The 13,409-nt window shown below is 53.2% G+C and overlaps 16 non-coding genes across 16 annotated transcripts; all 16 read left to right on the top strand.

Annotated features, from left to right (window-relative positions):
- The first annotated feature begins 652 nt into the window (after positions 1-652).
- On the top strand, positions 653-816 carry LOC138601596 (U1 spliceosomal RNA). The gene has a single exon (XR_011309094.1). It is a non-coding gene; the product is annotated as a U1 spliceosomal RNA (small nuclear RNA).
- Positions 817-1,475: 659 nt separating this feature from the next.
- LOC138601585 (U1 spliceosomal RNA) lies at positions 1,476-1,639 on the top strand. The gene has a single exon (XR_011309083.1). It is a non-coding gene; the product is annotated as a U1 spliceosomal RNA (small nuclear RNA).
- A 658-nt stretch (positions 1,640-2,297) lies between these two features.
- On the top strand, positions 2,298-2,461 carry LOC138601367 (U1 spliceosomal RNA). Its single transcript, XR_011308879.1, has one exon. It is a non-coding gene; the product is annotated as a U1 spliceosomal RNA (small nuclear RNA).
- A 658-nt stretch (positions 2,462-3,119) lies between these two features.
- LOC138601583 (U1 spliceosomal RNA) lies at positions 3,120-3,283 on the top strand. The gene has a single exon (XR_011309081.1). It is a non-coding gene; the product is annotated as a U1 spliceosomal RNA (small nuclear RNA).
- A 658-nt stretch (positions 3,284-3,941) lies between these two features.
- On the top strand, positions 3,942-4,105 carry LOC138601573 (U1 spliceosomal RNA). Its single transcript, XR_011309072.1, has one exon. It is a non-coding gene; the product is annotated as a U1 spliceosomal RNA (small nuclear RNA).
- A 659-nt stretch (positions 4,106-4,764) lies between these two features.
- LOC138601561 (U1 spliceosomal RNA) lies at positions 4,765-4,928 on the top strand. The gene has a single exon (XR_011309061.1). It is a non-coding gene; the product is annotated as a U1 spliceosomal RNA (small nuclear RNA).
- A 658-nt stretch (positions 4,929-5,586) lies between these two features.
- LOC138601574 (U1 spliceosomal RNA) lies at positions 5,587-5,750 on the top strand. Its single transcript, XR_011309073.1, has one exon. It is a non-coding gene; the product is annotated as a U1 spliceosomal RNA (small nuclear RNA).
- A 658-nt stretch (positions 5,751-6,408) lies between these two features.
- LOC138601309 (U1 spliceosomal RNA) lies at positions 6,409-6,572 on the top strand. Its single transcript, XR_011308824.1, has one exon. It is a non-coding gene; the product is annotated as a U1 spliceosomal RNA (small nuclear RNA).
- A 658-nt stretch (positions 6,573-7,230) lies between these two features.
- On the top strand, positions 7,231-7,394 carry LOC138601314 (U1 spliceosomal RNA). Its single transcript, XR_011308828.1, has one exon. It is a non-coding gene; the product is annotated as a U1 spliceosomal RNA (small nuclear RNA).
- A 658-nt stretch (positions 7,395-8,052) lies between these two features.
- On the top strand, positions 8,053-8,216 carry LOC138601582 (U1 spliceosomal RNA). Its single transcript, XR_011309080.1, has one exon. It is a non-coding gene; the product is annotated as a U1 spliceosomal RNA (small nuclear RNA).
- Positions 8,217-8,874: 658 nt separating this feature from the next.
- Positions 8,875-9,038, top strand: LOC138601550 (U1 spliceosomal RNA). The gene has a single exon (XR_011309050.1). It is a non-coding gene; the product is annotated as a U1 spliceosomal RNA (small nuclear RNA).
- A 659-nt stretch (positions 9,039-9,697) lies between these two features.
- On the top strand, positions 9,698-9,861 carry LOC138601538 (U1 spliceosomal RNA). Its single transcript, XR_011309039.1, has one exon. It is a non-coding gene; the product is annotated as a U1 spliceosomal RNA (small nuclear RNA).
- A 658-nt stretch (positions 9,862-10,519) lies between these two features.
- On the top strand, positions 10,520-10,683 carry LOC138601572 (U1 spliceosomal RNA). Its single transcript, XR_011309071.1, has one exon. It is a non-coding gene; the product is annotated as a U1 spliceosomal RNA (small nuclear RNA).
- Positions 10,684-11,341: 658 nt separating this feature from the next.
- Positions 11,342-11,505, top strand: LOC138601308 (U1 spliceosomal RNA). The gene has a single exon (XR_011308823.1). It is a non-coding gene; the product is annotated as a U1 spliceosomal RNA (small nuclear RNA).
- A 658-nt stretch (positions 11,506-12,163) lies between these two features.
- LOC138601302 (U1 spliceosomal RNA) lies at positions 12,164-12,327 on the top strand. The gene has a single exon (XR_011308817.1). It is a non-coding gene; the product is annotated as a U1 spliceosomal RNA (small nuclear RNA).
- Positions 12,328-12,985: 658 nt separating this feature from the next.
- On the top strand, positions 12,986-13,149 carry LOC138601366 (U1 spliceosomal RNA). Its single transcript, XR_011308878.1, has one exon. It is a non-coding gene; the product is annotated as a U1 spliceosomal RNA (small nuclear RNA).
- Positions 13,150-13,409: the final 260 nt, after the last annotated feature.

Raw genomic sequence — 13,409 nt, 5'->3', positions numbered from 1 at the left:
GTGTTGAAGGAAAGAGAAAAAAAAGGAGTCCTCCTCGGCTGTGCCTGTGCTGCGCGTTTTCCCGACTGGTGAGTCAGCGTGTTTGTGGGCGTGTTCATTTAGAGGCCTCGGGTTACTTTTGCGGTTAGTCCAGAAAGTGGCAGCCTTGCTGTGCAGAGATGTCTGATGTACGCTGTGAAGCCGCGGTCGCGATGGCAGCAAGAAGTGGGTGCGGCCCTTTGGAGGGGACAGAATGAATTGCGTGTCCTCCTCTCCGAGATTGTTCTGTCTTTGTGGAAGAAATGTGCTCTGGACATTCTTCCCTCGCTGGCATGCTTAGGTTTTAGGCTTGTGCGCGGTTGCTGGACGGTGTTTGCTTTCTCAGAGACAGAAACGGCTTGCCGAGTAGCTATTCCGAGTTGTGTTGTGTCTTTTTTTAATCTCTTTTTTGCTAGAGCAATTAATGCTGGGAGAAGGAAACAAAGGGACAGAGCGTGTGTGCCGCACACCCTGGTCAAATTGCAGCAGTGTTTTGAACTTTTCAGCAACTTTGGTAGCAGGTGAAGGTGAGCTAATGCTAAAGGCCCCCAACTCGGGGATTATGCGTGCTGGGCACCGTCAGCCAGGGGGCCGTGTCTGGGAGTGAGTCCCCTGTCTCTGACGCTTCCAACTCATACTTACCTGGCAGGGGAGATACCACGATCAAGAAGGTGGTTCACCCAGGGCGAGGCTCAGCCATTGCACTGCGGCTGTGCTGACCGCTGCGAATTCCCCAAATGTGGGAATCTCGACTGCATAATTTGTGGTAGTGGGGGACTGCGTTCGCGCTCTCCCCTGATCGTTGTGTTGAAGGAAAGAGGAAAAAAAAGGAGTCCTCCTCGGCTGTGCCTGTGCTGCGCGTTTTCCCGACTGGTGAGTCAGCGTGTTTGTGGGCGTGTTCATTTAGAGGCCTCGGGTTACTTTTGCGGTTAGTCCAGAAAGTGGCAGCCTTGCTGTGCAGAGATGTCTGATGTACGCTGTGAAGCCGCGGTCGCGATGGCAGCAAGAAGTGGGTGCGGCCCTTTGGAGGGGACAGAATGAATTGCGTGTCCTCCTCTCCGAGATTGTTCTGTCTTTGTGGAAGAAATGTGCTCTGGACATTCTTCCCTCGCTGGCATGCTTAGGTTTTAGGCTTGTGCGCGGTTGCTGGACGGTGTTTGCTTTCTCAGAGACAGAAACGGCTTGCCGAGTAGCTATTCCGAGTTGTGTTGTGTCTTTTTTTAATCTCTTTTTTGCTAGAGCAATTAATGCTGGGAGAAGGAAACAAAGGGACAGAGCGTGTGTGCCGCACACCCTGGTCAAATTGCAGCAGTGTTTTGAACTTTTCAGCAACTTTGGTAGCAGGTGAAGGTGAGCTAATGCTAAAGGCCCCCAACTCGGGGATTATGCGTGCTGGGCACCGTCAGCCAGGGGGCCGTGTCTGGGAGTGAGTCCCCTGTCTCTGACGCTTCCAACTCATACTTACCTGGCAGGGGAGATACCACGATCAAGAAGGTGGTTCACCCAGGGCGAGGCTCAGCCATTGCACTGCGGCTGTGCTGACCGCTGCGAATTCCCCAAATGTGGGAATCTCGACTGCATAATTTGTGGTAGTGGGGGACTGCGTTCGCGCTCTCCCCTGATCGTTGTGTTGAAGGAAAGAGAAAAAAAAGGAGTCCTCCTCGGCTGTGCCTGTGCTGCGCGTTTTCCCGACTGGTGAGTCAGCGTGTTTGTGGGCGTGTTCATTTAGAGGCCTCGGGTTACTTTTGCGGTTAGTCCAGAAAGTGGCAGCCTTGCTGTGCAGAGATGTCTGATGTACGCTGTGAAGCCGCGGTCGCGATGGCAGCAAGAAGTGGGTGCGGCCCTTTGGAGGGGACAGAATGAATTGCGTGTCCTCCTCTCCGAGATTGTTCTGTCTTTGTGGAAGAAATGTGCTCTGGACATTCTTCCCTCGCTGGCATGCTTAGGTTTTAGGCTTGTGCGCGGTTGCTGGACGGTGTTTGCTTTCTCAGAGACAGAAACGGCTTGCCGAGTAGCTATTCCGAGTTGTGTTGTGTCTTTTTTTAATCTCTTTTTTGCTAGAGCAATTAATGCTGGGAGAAGGAAACAAAGGGACAGAGCGTGTGTGCCGCACACCCTGGTCAAATTGCAGCAGTGTTTTGAACTTTTCAGCAACTTTGGTAGCAGGTGAAGGTGAGCTAATGCTAAAGGCCCCCAACTCGGGGATTATGCGTGCTGGGCACCGTCAGCCAGGGGGCCGTGTCTGGGAGTGAGTCCCCTGTCTCTGACGCTTCCAACTCATACTTACCTGGCAGGGGAGATACCATGATCAAGAAGGTGGTTCACCCAGGGCGAGGCTCAGCCATTGCACTGCGGCTGTGCTGACCGCTGCGAATTCCCCAAATGTGGGAATCTCGACTGCATAATTTGTGGTAGTGGGGGACTGCGTTCGCGCTCTCCCCTGATCGTTGTGTTGAAGGAAAGAGAAAAAAAAGGAGTCCTCCTCGGCTGTGCCTGTGCTGCACGTTTTCCCGACTGGTGAGTCAGCGTGTTTGTGGGCGTGTTCATTTAGAGGCCTCGGGTTACTTTTGCGGTTAGTCCAGAAAGTGGCAGCCTTGCTGTGCAGAGATGTCTGATGTACGCTGTGAAGCCGCGGTCGCGATGGCAGCAAGAAGTGGGTGCGGCCCTTTGGAGGGGACAGAATGAATTGCGTGTCCTCCTCTCCGAGATTGTTCTGTCTTTGTGGAAGAAATGTGCTCTGGACATTCTTCCCTCGCTGGCATGCTTAGGTTTTAGGCTTGTGCGCGGTTGCTGGACGGTGTTTGCTTTCTCAGAGACAGAAACGGCTTGCCGAGTAGCTATTCCGAGTTGTGTTGTGTCTTTTTTTAATCTCTTTTTTGCTAGAGCAATTAATGCTGGGAGAAGGAAACAAAGGGACAGAGCGTGTGTGCCGCACACCCTGGTCAAATTGCAGCAGTGTTTTGAACTTTTCAGTAACTTTGGTAGCAGGTGAAGGTGAGCTAATGCTAAAGGCCCCCAACTCGGGGATTATGCGTGCTGGGCACCGTCAGCCAGGGGGCCGTGTCTGGGAGTGAGTCCCCTGTCTCTGACGCTTCCAACTCATACTTACCTGGCAGGGGAGATACCATGATCAAGAAGGTGGTTCACCCAGGGCGAGGCTCAGCCATTGCACTGCGGCTGTGCTGACCGCTGCGAATTCCCCAAATGTGGCAATCTCGACTGCATAATTTGTGGTAGTGGGGGACTGCGTTCGCGCTCTCCCCTGATCGTTGTGTTGAAGGAAAGAGAAAAAAAAGGAGTCCTCCTCGGCTGTGCCTGTGCTGCGCGTTTTCCCGACTGGTGAGTCAGCGTGTTTGTGGGCGTGTTCATTTAGAGGCCTCGGGTTACTTTTGCGGTTAGTCCAGAAAGTGGCAGCCTTGCTGTGCAGAGATGTCTGATGTACGCTGTGAAGCCGCGGTCGCGATGGCAGCAAGAAGTGGGTGCGGCCCTTTGGAGGGGACAGAATGAATTGCGTGTCCTCCTCTCCGAGATTGTTCTGTCTTTGTGGAAGAAATGTGCTCTGGACATTCTTCCCTCGCTGGCATGCTTAGGTTTTAGGCTTGTGCGCGGTTGCTGGACGGTGTTTGCTTTCTCAGAGACAGAAACGGCTTGCCGAGTAGCTATTCCGAGTTGTGTTGTGTCTTTTTTTAATCTCTTTTTTGCTAGAGCAATTAATGCTGGGAGAAGGAAACAAAGGGACAGAGCGTGTGTGCCGCACACCCTGGTCAAATTGCAGCAGTGTTTTGAACTTTTCAGCAACTTTGGTAGCAGGTGAAGGTGAGCTAATGCTAAAGGCCCCCAACTCGGGGATTATGCGTGCTGGGCACCGTCAGCCAGGGGGCCGTGTCTGGGAGTGAGTCCCCTGTCTCTGACGCTTCCAACTCATACTTACCTGGCAGGGGAGATACCACGATCAAGAAGGTGGTTCACCCAGGGCGAGGCTCAGCCATTGCACTGCGGCTGTGCTGACCGCTGCGAATTCCCCAAATGTGGGAATCTCGACTGCATAATTTGTGGTAGTGGGGGACTGCGTTCGCGCTCTCCCCTGATCGTTGTGTTGAAGGAAAGAGGAAAAAAAAGGAGTCCTCCTCGGCTGTGCCTGTGCTGCGCGTTTTCCCGACTGGTGAGTCACCGTGTTTGTGGGCGTGTTCATTTAGAGGCCTCGGGTTACTTTTGCGGTTAGTCCAGAAAGTGGCAGCCTTGCTGTGCAGAGATGTCTGATGTACGCTGTGAAGCCGCGGTCGCGATGGCAGCAAGAAGTGGGTGCGGCCCTTTGGAGGGGACAGAATGAATTGCGTGTCCTCCTCTCCGAGATTGTTCTGTCTTTGTGGAAGAAATGTGCTCTGGACATTCTTCCCTCGCTGGCATGCTTAGGTTTTAGGCTTGTGCGCGGTTGCTGGACGGTGTTTGCTTTCTCAGAGACAGAAACGGCTTGCCGAGTAGCTATTCCGAGTTGTGTTGTGTCTTTTTTTAATCTCTTTTTTGCTAGAGCAATTAATGCTGGGAGAAGGAAACAAAGGGACAGAGCGTGTGTGCCGCACACCCTGGTCAAATTGCAGCAGTGTTTTGAACTTTTCAGCAACTTTGGTAGCAGGTGAAGGTGAGCTAATGCTAAAGGCCCCCAACTCGGGGATTATGCGTGCTGGGCACCGTCAGCCAGGGGGCCGTGTCTGGGAGTGAGTCCCCTGTCTCTGACGCTTCCAACTCATACTTACCTGGCAGGGGAGATACCACGATCAAGAAGGTGGTTCACCCAGGGCGAGGCTCAGCCATTGCACTGCGGCTGTGCTGACCGCTGCGAATTCCCCAAATGTGGGAATCTCGACTGCATAATTTGTGGTAGTGGGGGACTGCGTTCGCGCTCTCCCCTGATCGTTGTGTTGAAGGAAAGAGAAAAAAAAGGAGTCCTCCTCGGCTGTGCCTGTGCTGCGCGTTTTCCCGACTGGTGAGTCAGCGTGTTTGTGGGCGTGTTCATTTAGAGGCCTCGGGTTACTTTTGCGGTTAGTCCAGAAAGTGGCAGCCTTGCTGTGCAGAGATGTCTGATGTACGCTGTGAAGCCGCGGTCGCGATGGCAGCAAGAAGTGGGTGCGGCCCTTTGGAGGGGACAGAATGAATTGCGTGTCCTCCTCTCCGAGATTGTTCTGTCTTTGTGGAAGAAATGTGCTCTGGACATTCTTCCCTCGCTGGCATGCTTAGGTTTTAGGCTTGTGCGCGGTTGCTGGACGGTGTTTGCTTTCTCAGAGACAGAAACGGCTTGCCGAGTAGCTATTCCGAGTTGTGTTGTGTCTTTTTTTAATCTCTTTTTTGCTAGAGCAATTAATGCTGGGAGAAGGAAACAAAGGGACAGAGCGTGTGTGCCGCACACCCTGGTCAAATTGCAGCAGTGTTTTGAACTTTTCAGCAACTTTGGTAGCAGGTGAAGGTGAGCTAATGCTAAAGGCCCCCAACTCGGGGATTATGCGTGCTGGGCACCGTCAGCCAGGGGGCCGTGTCTGGGAGTGAGTCCCCTGTCTCTGACGCTTCCAACTCATACTTACCTGGCAGGGGAGATACCATGATCAAGAAGGTGGTTCACCCAGGGCGAGGCTCAGCCATTGCACTGCGGCTGTGCTGACCGCTGCGAATTCCCCAAATGTGGGAATCTCGACTGCATAATTTTTGGTAGTGGGGGACTGCGTTCGCGCTCTCCCCTGATCGTTGTGTTGAAGGAAAGAGAAAAAAAAGGAGTCCTCCTCGGCTGTGCCTGTGCTGCGCGTTTTCCCGACTGGTGAGTCAGCGTGTTTGTGGGCGTGTTCATTTAGAGGCCTCGGGTTACTTTTGCGGTTAGTCCAGAAAGTGGCAGCCTTGCTGTGCAGAGATGTCTGATGTACGCTGTGAAGCCGCGGTCGCGATGGCAGCAAGAAGTGGGTGCGGCCCTTTGGAGGGGACAGAATGAATTGCGTGTCCTCCTCTCCGAGATTGTTCTGTCTTTGTGGAAGAAATGTGCTCTGGACATTCTTCCCTCGCTGGCATGCTTAGGTTTTAGGCTTGTGCGCGGTTGCTGGACGGTGTTTGCTTTCTCAGAGACAGAAACGGCTTGCCGAGTAGCTATTCCGAGTTGTGTTGTGTCTTTTTTTAATCTCTTTTTTGCTAGAGCAATTAATGCTGGGAGAAGGAAACAAAGGGACAGAGCGTGTGTGCCGCACACCCTGGTCAAATTGCAGCAGTGTTTTGAACTTTTCAGCAACTTTGGTAGCAGGTGAAGGTGAGCTAATGCTAAAGGCCCCCAACTCGGGGATTATGCGTGCTGGGCACCGTCAGCCAGGGGGCCGTGTCTGGGAGTGAGTCCCCTGTCTCTGACGCTTCCAACTCATACTTACCTGGCAGGGGAGATACCACGATCAAGAAGGTGGTTCACCCAGGGCGAGGCTCAGCCATTGCACTGCGGCTGTGCTGACCGCTGCGAATTCCCCAAATGTGGGAATCTCGACTGCATAATTTTTGGTAGTGGGGGACTGCGTTCGCGCTCTCCCCTGATCGTTGTGTTGAAGGAAAGAGAAAAAAAAGGAGTCCTCCTCGGCTGTGCCTGTGCTGCGCGTTTTCCCAACTGGTGAGTCAGCGTGTTTGTGGGCGTGTTCATTTAGAGGCCTCGGGTTACTTTTGCGGTTAGTCCAGAAAGTGGCAGCCTTGCTGTGCAGAGATGTCTGATGTACGCTGTGAAGCCGCGGTCGCGATGGCAGCAAGAAGTGGGTGCGGCCCTTTGGAGGGGACAGAATGAATTGCGTGTCCTCCTCTCCGAGATTGTTCTGTCTTTGTGGAAGAAATGTGCTCTGGACATTCTTCCCTCGCTGGCATGCTTAGGTTTTAGGCTTGTGCGCGGTTGCTGGACGGTGTTTGCTTTCTCAGAGACAGAAACGGCTTGCCGAGTAGCTATTCCGAGTTGTGTTGTGTCTTTTTTTAATCTCTTTTTTGCTAGAGCAATTAATGCTGGGAGAAGGAAACAAAGGGACAGAGCGTGTGTGCCGCACACCCTGGTCAAATTGCAGCAGTGTTTTGAACTTTTCAGCAACTTTGGTAGCAGGTGAAGGTGAGCTAATGCTAAAGGCCCCCAACTCGGGGATTATGCGTGCTGGGCACCGTCAGCCAGGGGGCCGTGTCTGGGAGTGAGTCCCCTGTCTCTGACGCTTCCAACTCATACTTACCTGGCAGGGGAGATACCATGATCAAGAAGGTGGTTCACCCAGGGCGAGGCTCAGCCATTGCACTGCGGCTGTGCTGACCACTGCGAATTCCCCAAATGTGGGAATCTCGACTGCATAATTTGTGGTAGTGGGGGACTGCGTTCGCGCTCTCCCCTGATCGTTGTGTTGAAGGAAAGAGAAAAAAAAGGAGTCCTCCTCGGCTGTGCCTGTGCTGCGCGTTTTCCCGACTGGTGAGTCAGCGTGTTTGTGGGCGTGTTCATTTAGAGGCCTCGGGTTACTTTTGCGGTTAGTCCAGAAAGTGGCAGCCTTGCTGTGCAGAGATGTCTGATGTACGCTGTGAAGCCGCGGTCGCGATGGCAGCAAGAAGTGGGTGCGGCCCTTTGGAGGGGACAGAATGAATTGCGTGTCCTCCTCTCCGAGATTGTTCTGTCTTTGTGGAAGAAATGTGCTCTGGACATTCTTCCCTCGCTGGCATGCTTAGGTTTTAGGCTTGTGCGCGGTTGCTGGACGGTGTTTGCTTTCTCAGAGACAGAAACGGCTTGCCGAGTAGCTATTCCGAGTTGTGTTGTGTCTTTTTTTAATCTCTTTTTTGCTAGAGCAATTAATGCTGGGAGAAGGAAACAAAGGGACAGAGCGTGTGTGCCGCACACCCTGGTCAAATTGCAGCAGTGTTTTGAACTTTTCAGCAACTTTGGTAGCAGGTGAAGGTGAGCTAATGCTAAAGGCCCCCAACTCGGGGATTATGCGTGCTGGGCACCGTCAGCCAGGGGGCCGTGTCTGGGAGTGAGTCCCCTGTCTCTGACGCTTCCAACTCATACTTACCTGGCAGGGGAGATACCATGATCAAGAAGGTGGTTCACCCAGGGCGAGGCTCAGCCATTGCACTGCGGCTGTGCTGACCGCTGCGAATTCCCCAAATGTGGCAATCTCGACTGCATAATTTGTGGTAGTGGGGGACTGCGTTCGCGCTCTCCCCTGATCGTTGTGTTGAAGGAAAGAGAAAAAAAAGGAGTCCTCCTCGGCTGTGCCTGTGCTGCGCGTTTTCCCGACTGGTGAGTCAGCGTGTTTGTGGGCGTGTTCATTTAGAGGCCTCGGGTTACTTTTGCGGTTAGTCCAGAAAGTGGCAGCCTTGCTGTGCAGAGATGTCTGATGTACGCTGTGAAGCCGCGGTCGCGATGGCAGCAAGAAGTGGGTGCGGCCCTTTGGAGGGGACAGAATGAATTGCGTGTCCTCCTCTCCGAGATTGTTCTGTCTTTGTGGAAGAAATGTGCTCTGGACATTCTTCCCTCGCTGGCATGCTTAGGTTTTAGGCTTGTGCGCGGTTGCTGGACGGTGTTTGCTTTCTCAGAGACAGAAACGGCTTGCCGAGTAGCTATTCCGAGTTGTGTTGTGTCTTTTTTTAATCTCTTTTTTGCTAGAGCAATTAATGCTGGGAGAAGGAAACAAAGGGACAGAGCGTGTGTGCCGCACACCCTGGTCAAATTGCAGCAGTGTTTTGAACTTTTCAGCAACTTTGGTAGCAGGTGAAGGTGAGCTAATGCTAAAGGCCCCCAACTCGGGGATTATGCGTGCTGGGCACCGTCAGCCAGGGGGCCGTGTCTGGGAGTGAGTCCCCTGTCTCTGACGCTTCCAACTCATACTTACCTGGCAGGGGAGATACCACGATCAAGAAGGTGGTTCACCCAGGGCGAGGCTCAGCCATTGCACTGCGGCTGTGCTGACCGCTGCGAATTCCCCAAATGTGGGAATCTCGACTGCATAATTTGTGGTAGTGGGGGACTGCGTTCGCGCTCTCCCCTGATCGTTGTGTTGAAGGAAAGAGGAAAAAAAAGGAGTCCTCCTCGGCTGTGCCTGTGCTGCGCGTTTTCCCGACTGGTGAGTCACCGTGTTTGTGGGCGTGTTCATTTAGAGGCCTCGGGTTACTTTTGCGGTTAGTCCAGAAAGTGGCAGCCTTGCTGTGCAGAGATGTCTGATGTACGCTGTGAAGCCGCGGTCGCGATGGCAGCAAGAAGTGGGTGCGGCCCTTTGGAGGGGACAGAATGAATTGCGTGTCCTCCTCTCCGAGATTGTTCTGTCTTTGTGGAAGAAATGTGCTCTGGACATTCTTCCCTCGCTGGCATGCTTAGGTTTTAGGCTTGTGCGCGGTTGCTGGACGGTGTTTGCTTTCTCAGAGACAGAAACGGCTTGCCGAGTAGCTATTCCGAGTTGTGTTGTGTCTTTTTTTAATCTCTTTTTTGCTAGAGCAATTAATGCTGGGAGAAGGAAACAAAGGGACAGAGCGTGTGTGCCGCACACCCTGGTCAAATTGCAGCAGTGTTTTGAACTTTTCAGCAACTTTGGTAGCAGGTGAAGGTGAGCTAATGCTAAAGGCCCCCAACTCGGGGATTATGCGTGCTGGGCACCGTCAGCCAGGGGGCCGTGTCTGGGAGTGAGTCCCCTGTCTCTGACGCTTCCAACTCATACTTACCTGGCAGGGGAGATACCACGATCAAGAAGGTGGTTCACCCAGGGCGAGGCTCAGCCATTGCACTGCGGCTGTGCTGACCGCTGCGAATTCCCCAAATGTGGGAATCTCGACTGCATAATTTGTGGTAGTGGGGGACTGCGTTCGCGCTCTCCCCTGATCGTTGTGTTGAAGGAAAGAGAAAAAAAAGGAGTCCTCCTCGGCTGTGCCTGTGCTGCGCGTTTTCCCGACTGGTGAGTCAGCGTGTTTGTGGGCGTGTTCATTTAGAGGCCTCGGGTTACTTTTGCGGTTAGTCCAGAAAGTGGCAGCCTTGCTGTGCAGAGATGTCTGATGTACGCTGTGAAGCCGCGGTCGCGATGGCAGCAAGAAGTGGGTGCGGCCCTTTGGAGGGGACAGAATGAATTGCGTGTCCTCCTCTCCGAGATTGTTCTGTCTTTGTGGAAGAAATGTGCTCTGGACATTCTTCCCTCGCTGGCATGCTTAGGTTTTAGGCTTGTGCGCGGTTGCTGGACGGTGTTTGCTTTCTCAGAGACAGAAACGGCTTGCCGAGTAGCTATTCCGAGTTGTGTTGTGTCTTTTTTTAATCTCTTTTTTGCTAGAGCAATTAATGCTGGGAGAAGGAAACAAAGGGACAGAGCGTGTGTGCCGCACACCCTGGTCAAATTGCAGCAGTGTTTTGAACTTTTCAGCAACTTTGGTAGCAGGTGAAGGTGAGCTAATGCTAAAGGCCCCCAACTCGGGGATTATGCGTGCTGGGCACCGTCAGCCAGGGGGCCGTGTCTGGGAGTGAGTCCCCTGTCTCTGACGCTTCCAACTCATACTTACCTGGCAGGGGAGATACCATGATCAAGAAGGTGGTTCACCCAGGGCGAGGCTCAGCCATTGCACTGCGGCTGTGCTGACCGCTGCGAATTCCCCAAATGTGGGAATCTCGACTGCATAATTTTTGGTAGTGGGGGACTGCGTTCGCGCTCTCCCCTGATCGTTGTGTTGAAGGAAAGAGAAAAAAAAGGAGTCCTCCTCGGCTGTGCCTGTGCTGCGCGTTTTCCCGACTGGTGAGTCAGCGTGTTTGTGGGCGTGTTCATTTAGAGGCCTCGGGTTACTTTTGCGGTTAGTCCAGAAAGTGGCAGCCTTGCTGTGCAGAGATGTCTGATGTACGCTGTGAAGCCGCGGTCGCGATGGCAGCAAGAAGTGGGTGCGGCCCTTTGGAGGGGACAGAATGAATTGCGTGTCCTCCTCTCCGAGATTGTTCTGTCTTTGTGGAAGAAATGTGCTCTGGACATTCTTCCCTCGCTGGCATGCTTAGGTTTTAGGCTTGTGCGCGGTTGCTGGACGGTGTTTGCTTTCTCAGAGACAGAAACGGCTTGCCGAGTAGCTATTCCGAGTTGTGTTGTGTCTTTTTTTAATCTCTTTTTTGCTAGAGCAATTAATGCTGGGAGAAGGAAACAAAGGGACAGAGCGTGTGTGCCGCACACCCTGGTCAAATTGCAGCAGTGTTTTGAACTTTTCAGCAACTTTGGTAGCAGGTGAAGGTGAGCTAATGCTAAAGGCCCCCAACTCGGGGATTATGCGTGCTGGGCACCGTCAGCCAGGGGGCCGTGTCTGGGAGTGAGTCCCCTGTCTCTGACGCTTCCAACTCATACTTACCTGGCAGGGGAGATACCACGATCAAGAAGGTGGTTCACCCAGGGCGAGGCTCAGCCATTGCACTGCGGCTGTGCTGACCGCTGCGAATTCCCCAAATGTGGGAATCTCGACTGCATAATTTTTGGTAGTGGGGGACTGCGTTCGCGCTCTCCCCTGATCGTTGTGTTGAAGGAAAGAGAAAAAAAAGGAGTCCTCCTCGGCTGTGCCTGTGCTGCGCGTTTTCCCAACTGGTGAGTCAGCGTGTTTGTGGGCGTGTTCATTTAGAGGCCTCGGGTTACTTTTGCGGTTAGTCCAGAAAGTGGCAGCCTTGCTGTGCAGAGATGTCTGATGTACGCTGTGAAGCCGCGGTCGCGATGGCAGCAAGAAGTGGGTGCGGCCCTTTGGAGGGGACAGAATGAATTGCGTGTCCTCCTCTCCGAGATTGTTCTGTCTTTGTGGAAGAAATGTGCTCTGGACATTCTTCCCTCGCTGGCATGCTTAGGTTTTAGGCTTGTGCGCGGTTGCTGGACGGTGTTTGCTTTCTCAGAGACAGAAACGGCTTGCCGAGTAGCTATTCCGAGTTGTGTTGTGTCTTTTTTTAATCTCTTTTTTGCTAGAGCAATTAATGCTGGGAGAAGGAAACAAAGGGACAGAGCGTGTGTGCCGCACACCCTGGTCAAATTGCAGCAGTGTTTTGAACTTTTCAGCAACTTTGGTAGCAGGTGAAGGTGAGCTAATGCTAAAGGCCCCCAACTCGGGGATTATGCGTGCTGGGCACCGTCAGCCAGGGGGCCGTGTCTGGGAGTGAGTCCCCTGTCTCTGACGCTTCCAACTCATACTTACCTGGCAGGGGAGATACCATGATCAAGAAGGTGGTTCACCCAGGGCGAGGCTCAGCCATTGCACTGCGGCTGTGCTGACCACTGCGAATTCCCCAAATGTGGGAATCTCGACTGCATAATTTGTGGTAGTGGGGGACTGCGTTCGCGCTCTCCCCTGATCGTTGTGTTGAAGGAAAGAGAAAAAAAAGGAGTCCTCCTCGGCTGTGCCTGTGCTGCGCGTTTTCCCGACTGGTGAGTCAGCGTGTTTGTGGGCGTGTTCATTTAGAGGCCTCGGGTTACTTTTGCGGTTAGTCCAGAAAGTGGCAGCCTTGCTGTGCAGAGATGTCTGATGTACGCTGTGAAGCCGCGGTCGCGATGGCAGCAAGAAGTGGGTGCGGCCCTTTGGAGGGGACAGAATGAATTGCGTGTCCTCCTCTCCGAGATTGTTCTGTCTTTGTGGAAGAAATGTGCTCTGGACATTCTTCCCTCGCTGGCATGCTTAGGTTTTAGGCTTGTGCGCGGTTGCTGGACGGTGTTTGCTTTCTCAGAGACAGAAACGGCTTGCCGAGTAGCTATTCCGAGTTGTGTTGTGTCTTTTTTTAATCTCTTTTTTGCTAGAGCAATTAATGCTGGGAGAAGGAAACAAAGGGACAGAGCGTGTGTGCCGCACACCCTGGTCAAATTGCAGCAGTGTTTTGAACTTTTCAGCAACTTTGGTAGCAGGTGAAGGTGAGCTAATGCTAAAGGCCCCCAACTCGGGGATTATGCGTGCTGGGCACCGTCAGCCAGGGGGCCGTGTCTGGGAGTGAGTCCCCTGTCTCTGACGCTTCCAACTCATACTTACCTGGCAGGGGAGATACCATGATCAAGAAGGTGGTTCACCCAGGGCGAGGCTCAGCCATTGCACTGCGGCTGTGCTGACCGCTGCGAATTCCCCAAATGTGGGAATCTCGACTGCATAATTTGTGGTAGTGGGGGACTGCGTTCGCGCTCTCCCCTGATCGTTGTGTTGAAGGAAAGAGAAAAAAAAGGAGTCCTCCTCGGCTGTGCCTGTGCTGCACGTTTTCCCGACTGGTGAGTCAGCGTGTTTGTGGGCGTGTTCATTTAGAGGCCTCGGGTTACTTTTGCGGTTAGTCCAGAAAGTGGCAGCCTTGCTGTGCAGAGATGTCTGATGTACGCTGTGAAGCCGCGGTCGCGATGGCAGCAAGAAGTGGGTGCGGCCCTTTGGAGGGGACAGAATGAATTGCGTGTCCTCCTCTC

The sequence above is a fragment of the Semicossyphus pulcher genome, unplaced genomic scaffold (genome assembly GCF_022749685.1).
Source record: "Semicossyphus pulcher isolate SPU_LCO1_2020_fin unplaced genomic scaffold, fSemPul1.0.p SCAF_21, whole genome shotgun sequence".
Classification (NCBI taxonomy): Eukaryota; Metazoa; Chordata; class Actinopteri; order Labriformes; family Labridae; genus Semicossyphus; species Semicossyphus pulcher.
This window is presented reverse-complemented; position numbering and strand designations above follow the sequence as displayed.